This window comes from Falco biarmicus, chromosome 1, assembly GCF_023638135.1.
Source record: "Falco biarmicus isolate bFalBia1 chromosome 1, bFalBia1.pri, whole genome shotgun sequence".
In the NCBI taxonomy this organism is placed as follows: Eukaryota; Metazoa; Chordata; class Aves; order Falconiformes; family Falconidae; genus Falco; species Falco biarmicus.
The window spans coordinates 107,038,517-107,048,195 of NC_079288.1; the positions used below are offsets into that span (position 1 = coordinate 107,038,517).

The following is a 9,679-nucleotide window of genomic DNA, read 5'->3' on the forward strand; positions in this document are numbered from 1 at the left end:
GGAAGTAGCATGAAGATTGACAGGCTTCACAAATCTCAGCACAGAAAAATAAACTCCATCCTGAATCTACTTGCTCCAATAAGAGAAAAGAGGTGCCTGGTTAGATGCCATCAGGTGGTTCTTGAGTGACTTAGCGCCAGGACCTGAGAGGGCATCTGAAGGGAAGGATAGATCTCTAAATACCTTGTTTTCCTAAGCATGTGCTACTCAGCTAGCTGGACCTTTGGTCTGACCAGAGATGTTTTTCTGATGTGTTGAGCAGCAGTATATAGTAGGAAAGCAGAAGGGATCTAACAATTTGTTGGGCTTCCCATTCAAAATTGTCTGCATTCCTTTTTAGGTAACAGGATCACTGTGAGATACAACTGATGAAGAATACTTCATGCATATAAACACTTACAGGACTGAATGTTAGCAACTGAAATATTGATAAAATAATGCTGGAATGTAATGTCAGTAACAGTGAAAAAGATGGAGCCTCACATCACTGCCACAGAATGCTGCAGAATATAATTATTCAAACAATGATGTGATTTTTTCTTTCCATGAAAAATTATACAATGACAATAAATAAAATTAAACTCATCAACACATAAGTGGGAAGCTATAACAACCCTTTCTATGCTGGGGTATAAGTGATTAAAAGAAAATAACGTAGCTAGAAAGTGACTATTAAAACTGCACCTGGCATTAGATGCAAAAATGGTCTAAAAGAATATGGAATATTTTACACTTTCCAAGTTTCCCTTGCTCCAGTGCATTCCTTTTACATAAATAATACTCATCAGCTATGTATGTCTACAAAGAGAGTGTATAATCAATTCTTGCGGTCCAAAAACTACATTAATACCTCTTGCATCTGTGTACCTGTAGACCTTGAAAGCCGAATTCTTGAAATCAAGCCCTGGCTAACCAGAAACAGTGGGCTAGAGCTCAAAACCTGAGCCTCATCATACTGCATCATTGGGTATGGATGGGGAAAAGTAGCTGAGATGCAAATTACCAATTAGAATAGCTAATTGTGCTATGCTTATGAGAAAGTTAAACCAAAAAACCAAAGTGTGTCTCTGCACACCTTGATCAACCCTCTAAATTGTTTGATCTTCTAATTTAGCTTTGAGAAATGATGACAACTCTTGTAATTCTTTTCAGTCTGCTTATTTCTAGCTTTTCAGCAAATGACAAGCATTTCATTTATCTCCTATGCAAAGCAGAACCAAAATTTGCAACATCTATGTGTTTCCAAAACTGTGTCGTTCCCCCCCCCCCCCCCCCCCTCCCTCCAAATAAACTCTTAAGGTCTCTCACATGGAATAAGTCGTCATCTTTCATTCTCGTTACATTGTGAGCCAAAAACACTAAGACAGTTTAGGAGGACCAGGCATATGGTATCCTCACAAATTTACTAGAGGCAAGATGTACTCAACCTGTCTATCATCAATGATCTCTGAAAATTCAGTAGCAAAAATTCTCTAATGTGTATAATAAGCAATAGCAGGGAAGTCTGATTTTTATGTAAAATGTAACAAGAGGTCATAAGCCTCAACACTGAAAAAGGCAAACAGAAAACTATCTGCTGGCAAATATTACAAAAGATTGAAGTTTGGTCCACATAAACATTCACAAATCTATTCTAGTCTTCCATCATTTGCGGGGACTATTCACCTTTGCTGGTTGCAAGTTTATTGCTGTTTTATCATGAGGATTAACATACTCATGCATCTAGCCCTAAAATTTATGAATAATAGCAGAAAGCTTATTTGCAAGTGACAACAGGCATTTTGAGCTAAGGCTGAGGCTTTTTGGACTTCCTCAGCAAGCAACAAGGGAAATCTTGTATTTCAACAGTTAAAGCTCTGGATGTTCTTGGCTGTAGAATGTGAAGGGTGCACAGTGATTAATCAGATTTATACATAAGACAGCAATGCCTGCCTGGAAACCAGCTCATGGGTGAAGTGAAGGATTGTGATAGAGTACTTTGTGGTGTACAGCACTGGGGTCACAGGTACAGTAATTCCAATGTTATTCTTTGTGCAGAAATTCAGGAAATAGATTATTGCTAGCGTGTAGATCAAAGTCCATGTGAAATTACATCCGAACAAATAAAAGGGCAGCATGATTCTATGTTTCATCCTTTAGGGGTTTTATCTCATTATATGAACTTCTCATAACCTATCAGGGACAGTATCAGTCCTGTCCAGGTTTCAAGACCTGCTCTGTTACTCCTCTTGTAAAGGAGAAGAGTAAAAAATACGGTGTTTGGTCTTCATATTGCAATTCTCATATGAACATCCCCAATAATTTTATGGTAAGAGTTTTAGTGTGTCACTTGAGATATCATATACTGTTTGCTCTTTAGTCAAATATTCTGCCTTTACTGGTAAAAGGATACCCTGATGTTGGTTTATTGATCTTCCTCGTATTTGGTTAGGTGGTGAACCTATGTACTTTGTGGTTGAACATCTGGGACAGTGTTTACGATGAGAAAGCCATAAATTTTACTTTTTATTAGCTGCCCCTGGTTACAAACAGATTCTCATCTGAAGATCTAGCCTACCTAGGTCAGACACACATAAATATTTTGGCAAGATTTTCTGTCTCACATTACTCCCAGTTTTCAATCCTGTCCTCTCCCCTCCAAATATTTGAGCCATTCCAAACTTCCATCCTCTTTTATTGTATGGTCCCCACTGAGCTTCACTGTAATTTGCCCACATGATTGCATGGATTTCTTCTTCTTCACTGAAAAGGTGGTCAAGCATTGGAACAGGCTGCCCAGGATGGAACAGGCTGCCCAGGAAGGGGGTTCATTCACCATCCCTCAGGTGTTTAAAAAATGCATAGATGCAGTGCTTAGGGACATGGTTTAGTGATGGACTTGGCAGTGCTGGTTTAATGGTTGGACTTGATGGTTCTCAAAGGTCTTTTCCAACCTAAATGATTCTATGATTCTGTGACTTTCTCGCGCCATTTTTTTTGTGCTATCTGGAACAGAACTTACTACATATGGTACTGTGTTACCACAAACTCCTGAATTCAACACCAAAGAATGCATTTTGGTTTCTTGATGTAGAATGCAAATTTGGCATCACAAATACTGATCAGTCAGTCAGGCCTAGTTTGCTGCCAGCCCTGAAGAGTGTGGTGTAATACCAAGCAATTCTTCCATTGAGTTAGAAAATACAATAGACTTTTTATGGAAACACAAACCAACGTTTATCATGGTTTGGACCGACATGGGTAAGAACTCTAAATTCTTAAACCAATGAAATTACAAAAGAGGTCAGTATCTTACACTAAGGACTGCTTTACTGGTGGCCCACACTGCTTGCTTGCTTTCAAGATAGTAATTTTTCTTCAGCCAACAGCTCCCATATTTCTCATAGCCATTCTCGTGACATTAATCTACCCTAACAGGAGCAAACCCAAATACCTTTACTCCCTAAGAGGTATTGGACCAATATGTCCCATCTGGTCTTTTTCTTAGCACAGAATTCCTAAGGCAGTATTATGCTAAAACTGATTTTAGGATGGAGGTATAATTCTTTCTAAGTACATATCAGTACCAAAAATGTGCCCTCCTTCTTCCATTATCTTACTGTATATGTTGTGATAACGTTGCTTTCAAATTTTAAATGTCTATATCATATTTTTAAAATGTGGTTTTTACCTAGTCTAAGTAGTAGACAGTGTTCTGAAAATGTATTGGAGATCCGTAATTTACTTCATACCTGGCTGAGATTACCAGATGGTTCAAAGTGAAAGTGAAAAATATGAATAGAGAAATCTAATGTTTCCATTAGTGTTTCTAGTAAAGCTATGTAACACAAAGTGTACAATCAGAAAAGATCTCTTATGTCAAAAGTACTACATTAGTAGTCCCATGTGCATTAATTCAGAGAAGAAGAATGTCTGAAATGTATTGTATCACTGCAATCCAGCCTGAGAATTGTTTCATTAATGAAAAAAGAATCACAATTTTCTTGACTCTGTAATCCACTGAGGGTAATACTGGAAGTGTAAGTTGCACACCCCAGCAAAAAGTCCATTTTGTTGTCATGGCCAGGTGAAAAACAAAGATTGAAAAGCTATGTGGAAAACTGGAGTCCAAGTTCTGATCTGTTGTGGCTAGGTATTGGAGCCATTGACTGTACTCCAGGACTTACTAGTTTACATTCACTGAGGAGCTGAGGCTATGCAGGTCTCTAGAAAATGTTTTCAGACAGTGTGACACAGAGAAGCTATGAAAATTTTGACAGACACAATGACCTCATTTAAGAGGTGGTGTCTCTCTGTGTGTTACTGTCATGGTTTAACCCCAGCTGGCACCTAAGCCCTACACAGCTGTTTGCTCACTCCCCCTGACAGCAGGGTGGGGGAGAGGATTGGAAGAGTGAAAGTGAGAAAACATGGGTTGAGATAAAGACAGCTTAATGGGAGAGAAAAGGAAGAAAATAATGATAATGATAACAACAACAATAATAATAATATGTAGATCAAATGATGACCAATGCAATTGCTCACCAACCTGCCAGCCACTTCCCAAGCAGAGGCCCCTGGCCAGCTTTCCTCCCACTTTATATATGGAGCATGACACTATACATTATGGAACATCCCTCTGGCCAGTTCGGGTCAGCGGTCCTGGTAGTGTCCTCTCCCAGCTTCTTGTGTCCCCAGCCTACTCACTGGCAGGGCATGAGAAGCTGAAAAGTCCTTGACTGAGTGTAAATACTACTTCACAACAACTGAAAACGTCAATGTGTTATCAACATTGTTTTCATACTAAATACAAAACACAGCACTATAACAGCCACTAGGAAGAAAATTAATTCTATCCCAGCTGAAACCAGGACAGTTACAGAGGCCCATTGGGGAAGAGGCTTGCTTTTGGGTTTAAGTCGGTAGGGTTAGTAGAAGAGCATTGTTCCTCCTCTTTGGGTTTCATTTCTCTCTCTCCAGTGCAGCTTAAGTCCTTTGACGTTCTGGTGCATGTTATGCAATAGCTGCATACCGCCAGCTGTTGGTATGGCTGTGTGGGCATTTCTGACATGCATGAGGGCACAGACAAGAGGGCAGTTTAGACAGCTGAAGTACATCAACTGGTTTCCTGTGAATTGACTTTTTCCTTGAGCTTTTTTGCAGTTTATTGCTTTTCTGGTTTTATTCAATTGTTCTGAATTACACTTTAAGTGTTCTTTTACGGAATTCGGTTTTGTTATGGTTTTGCATCTGCTATTCAAAATAAATTAGTGGATGCTTCACAAGAGAAACACTGTAACTTTGTTCTTTTGGCGCTAACTAGATTTAGATAGTATGTGCCATACAGTAATGTAGAGCTTCCAACCATCTGAGAAATGCTTACCTGTCAGAGCTTTTGTGAATGCATTGGCTTTTGCCAAGTTGCATCCACTAACACCAGGATTGAATTTGTCCTATACTGATCTTTATGAATTTGGAAGCTTCCAGCCAAACAGTTGGATATGATACTTGGAACCAAATTTGGAACAGTTATGGGCATGATTGGGTTAGAGTTAATAATTTTGCATCTCTGAATTGTAATATTACCTAGGGCCTGTAGAGAAAATGCAGGTAATTCAGAGTTCAAAATTTTTGTTGAAACTGAAGCTTGAAATATTTCTCTACCTATGTTATAGGACTCAATATTTAGAATATCATGGCATGTGTTCCCAAGCATGGTTAACCTCTCTTGTTGGTGCACATTCTCCATGGGGCAGTGAGCTGACATTCTGACAGATTAGAAATGATTCATTCTTGTTTGGCTGTGTCTTTGAGGGCACTGTTAGAAAAAAAGAGCTTGTTACTTTAATGTTTTGAAGTCTTTTGGAAGTTTCACAGTGAACTTGCCTTGCCCCAGAATTGTTTTGGTCATGTGTGGCTAAGAGGTCAGCATTAGAATAAAATATTAGAACAAATTTGATATCAGTATCCTTAATGGAGCAGGCCCCAAATCAGGCACAACATGTGCACAAGTTGATGACTGTAGTAGTTAATAGTACTTCCTACAATCATTCTTAAAATACTAGTGGATGACTTGCATCACAACATTATGGGCCCGTATCATTTACGTGTTGACAATTTTTTTATTAATTTGATCTCAGGAGCAGCCTGATTATCAGACATCAAGGTTGCAGCATGTAAGATGTCTTCAAAAATGACTCTTGCTGGAGACTCTGGGCTGCAGTGAAACAGTTCTGCTAGTTAGAGCCATCTTTCAGGATCTGAAGAAGAGTCCACCTGCTGCTGCAATAGCATGATTTTTGCCTTTCATGTATACAGCATTCTTAGTGACAGTCTAAGTGCTTGATATTTTCTTCTCAAAAATCAAAATCTGTAGAGTGTTTTCTCTGGAGAAGAATGTCTAGAGGTGTGGTAACGGTTACAGGTGTTACTTGAGTACAGAAACTTGAGGATTTTGATAGATTTGATATTATTAGATTTGAGGATATTGCAACTTGCTTTCTGTTGTTTTGAACATCATCACCTGAAGAAGAATTTATGATTGCCACATGTTGTCCAAATGCTGCTTTTAATATTTTTTTTTCAGTTTCTTTTTGCATAAACTAATTAAGTGACACATCTTTGGTCTGTTAGTCTAACGTACACCTTTGTACAGGTACAAATCCAACCCTAGGGAGTATGGTCATTATTGTATGCCCCTTTGGTCTAGTTTAGGTATGACAAACTAGAAGAGCACAGTCCAGAAGAAGAGGACACATCGCCTTCCTCTTTGGTCTGTCAGGATATTCCTTCTGGTGTTTTCTGCTCTGGAGCATGGACACAGATTATATCCTCCATCTGTTCATAGTGATTACTAGATGGTACAGTGCTAGCTCTGGCTGATTGTCTAAGTCTTACATGCATTTTATAGGATATGCTCTATAAATCCCAAACACAGCAGCAATCACTATGAATTTTCTTTCCTTTCCCCCATATTCCCATTGATATCAAGAGCCTATGTGGTACATGTGGAACTTGTTTTCCCATTTCCCAGCAACTGGAAATACTGCCAGTACAGCTTGAAAGACTAACAAAAATAAACAGATTTTGAGTCAGGCTATCTGAGTTTCAATTTGATTTTAGTCCATATAAGATGAGAACAGTGTTCAGTGATTCAGTACAGCTACTGTGATATAAAAAGATGTGAGATCAGAAATCACTGTTCATTCAACTAATCATGATATGTGTACATAGACAATATTTTAAAATTATTTCTTCTTCTTCCCTGTAAAACACTTTAATAACAAACTTCTATGAAGTGACGTTTGTACATTATGAATTACATCCAACAATTTCCACAGGTAGACGCTTAGCTGTTTCTTTTCTGCTGCTTGGAGATTTGGAGTGTATTAACTTTATGAACTTCATGGGAAAATTATTGCTTTTTAGAGGGATTATTCAATTACCCACTTTAGGCAAAATGCAATAAATCTTATGTTACGCTAAAGCCAAGCATTAATCAGCAGACCCCGCGAGCATGACAGCTTTGTTCTTCTGAATGTCCATCAGGCTTAAGACAATATTCCTTGTCTTAATTTCATTGCTTAGAGGTACAGGTGATCAATTCTTATTATTCTGCAGCATTTTTTACTTATTAACCTCTGCCTTCATCTTCTGAATATGCTGTAACCCCTAGTTGTCCTTGTGCATTTTGATTTTAGTTTAAATTCTGTTCCCCTTTTAAGTGAGTTCTGTATAAACATGCAGACAGAGGCAAAATAATTGCCTATTTTCCCCTTAACTCTTATTTAGTAGAAATGTTGTCCTCTGTTTGAATACACGGTTTTCACTAGTAGCAAAAATTTATGAAACTCAACTTTGCTACTTTTCAGTAACCATGAAAATAGGTTAAAAGGTTCGATTTTCTAAGCTTTTACTTAGAAACATTTTCAACTTAGTTGTTAATCACAAAATACAGTTCCTTATCATTTATGGTTTTCATGTTAATGCATGGAGAGTTTATTCAGTTAGAAGGGAGAATGAAATCTTTAGAAAGGCAAGAATAAGAAAGCAGTTTTCTAAACTAAGCCTTTGTGTGAGTTTTTTTTCCACATTCATATTTTAATGGATTCTGCACAGCTAAGAACATTCCTGGCAGTTACACTGAAATGGCTTGTTCCTCCTCACTGTCTGTGTGGTGAAGAATTGCTTGCAAAGTCAGTGCAAGCAACTTTTTGTTTATTTATACTGGTTATCTTACGGACTGGAAAGATCCTTTTACATTATATCATTGCACTCTGATGAATATCAACAGTAATGAGAAGCTAAGAAAATATTTTTGAAAGGTGTAAGTTAAATCCTTCTTGGTGATGAGAAAATAAAAATATTCACACTGCAAGAAGAAATTAGGGCATATTTCCTTGATTAATATATCTTTTCTTGGTCTTGTAGTCCAGGCACTTTTATTCACTTTTCAGTAGATGGTGCCAGAGTCAAAGTAACCTCTCCACTCTCTGAAAGGCTATTTTTATGTTTGCCAGTGGTGTTAAAATGTATTTTGAAAATAATATAAAAATGATGTTAGTGGATATAGGTACCCAAGATAGCGGTTTTGTGTCAGAAAGCTCTTCTTGTGAATTTCAAGATACTTGTTTTCATCTTTAAACTCTTGATAGAAGCTAAGCTTAGAAAGCAAAGACCTAGTATGTCGCAATTTAGGAATAAGTTGATACTGAGTCTGCTTTATTTGATAACTCCAGATGCACGGGAGAGCAGTGCTGCTGGAAACAGAAGGAAATAAAAATTATAAAAAATCAAACTGATTACAAAACAAAACATCACACACAAATCACTCCCAAAGCCTCCTTAGCTGTGAACATTTCTCAGTATTCTTGTGGCAGCTAATAATATTTATTATTTCTAACATTCTCATCCATCTTTCTCCTTGTTTGTTGAAACATCTTTCTGCCTTGGAAGAGGAAAGACAGATTAGCAGCTCTGTTTATTGAGGTAAAGATTGAAAGTTCCCTGATTAGTTAAAAAAGTTGAGGTTTTTGTATTTGATGTTCCCATTTTACTCAACAACACAATAGCTATTAAACTTGCAAAAAAATGGAATATTTTATTTCCTGAATCACAAAAATATGTGAGATTTGGAATGATGCTTTTTAAAAACAGTATGTGAGGGTTAAAAAGAAGAGGAAAGGTAAAAGTTTCAGAGAACAGGAGATTTGAGGACAACATAACACTCTTTAGCAGCTTAAGGTAAGAACTGCGAACAATGAATAGCATTAGTCAAAGTCATGACCCCTAAGTATTGCTGTGGATTTCCAAAACAAATTCTTCAACTAATCTGGTCATCTTTTAATTTAAGGGAAAAAAAGCCAAAACAACAACAGTATTTTATTTTTTTTTGGTCAGGAATTCCACAATGTAAGGTGTAGGAAAGATTTAAACATGGCATTTCTATCTAAGTTTGTCCCCCAGACTTTACAACAGATGCTGGTCCCTGTGGGTTCTGGAGCTGCCCAGACCTGTCTCGGGGCAGAATTTTTAAACTCCCCTGCTAGCTTGCTTCTGGCTTTGCTTGGCTTTTGGGACATCTGGGGTCCTTCGGATGAGGCCTCCTGGTGAGAGCCCCTGAAATGACATCCTTAACGCTGGAGCCAGGCCCAGTTCCTCCAGGAGAAATAAATATCCACCTGTGATAAATTTCATTTTC

At 37.8% G+C, this 9,679-nt stretch overlaps 1 long non-coding RNA gene across 3 annotated transcripts in view; it reads left to right on the forward strand.

Annotated features, from left to right (window-relative positions):
- LOC130152660 (uncharacterized) overlaps window positions 1-1,238 on the forward strand; it is a 35,140-nt gene extending 33,902 nt beyond the window's left edge. For all 3 annotated transcript variants that reach the window (XR_008823072.1, XR_008823071.1, XR_008823074.1), the window contains exon 5: window positions 341-1,238. This is a non-coding gene — a long non-coding RNA (uncharacterized LOC130152660). The remainder of the gene's footprint in view (window positions 1-340) is intronic.
- Window positions 1,239-9,679: the final 8,441 nt, after the last annotated feature.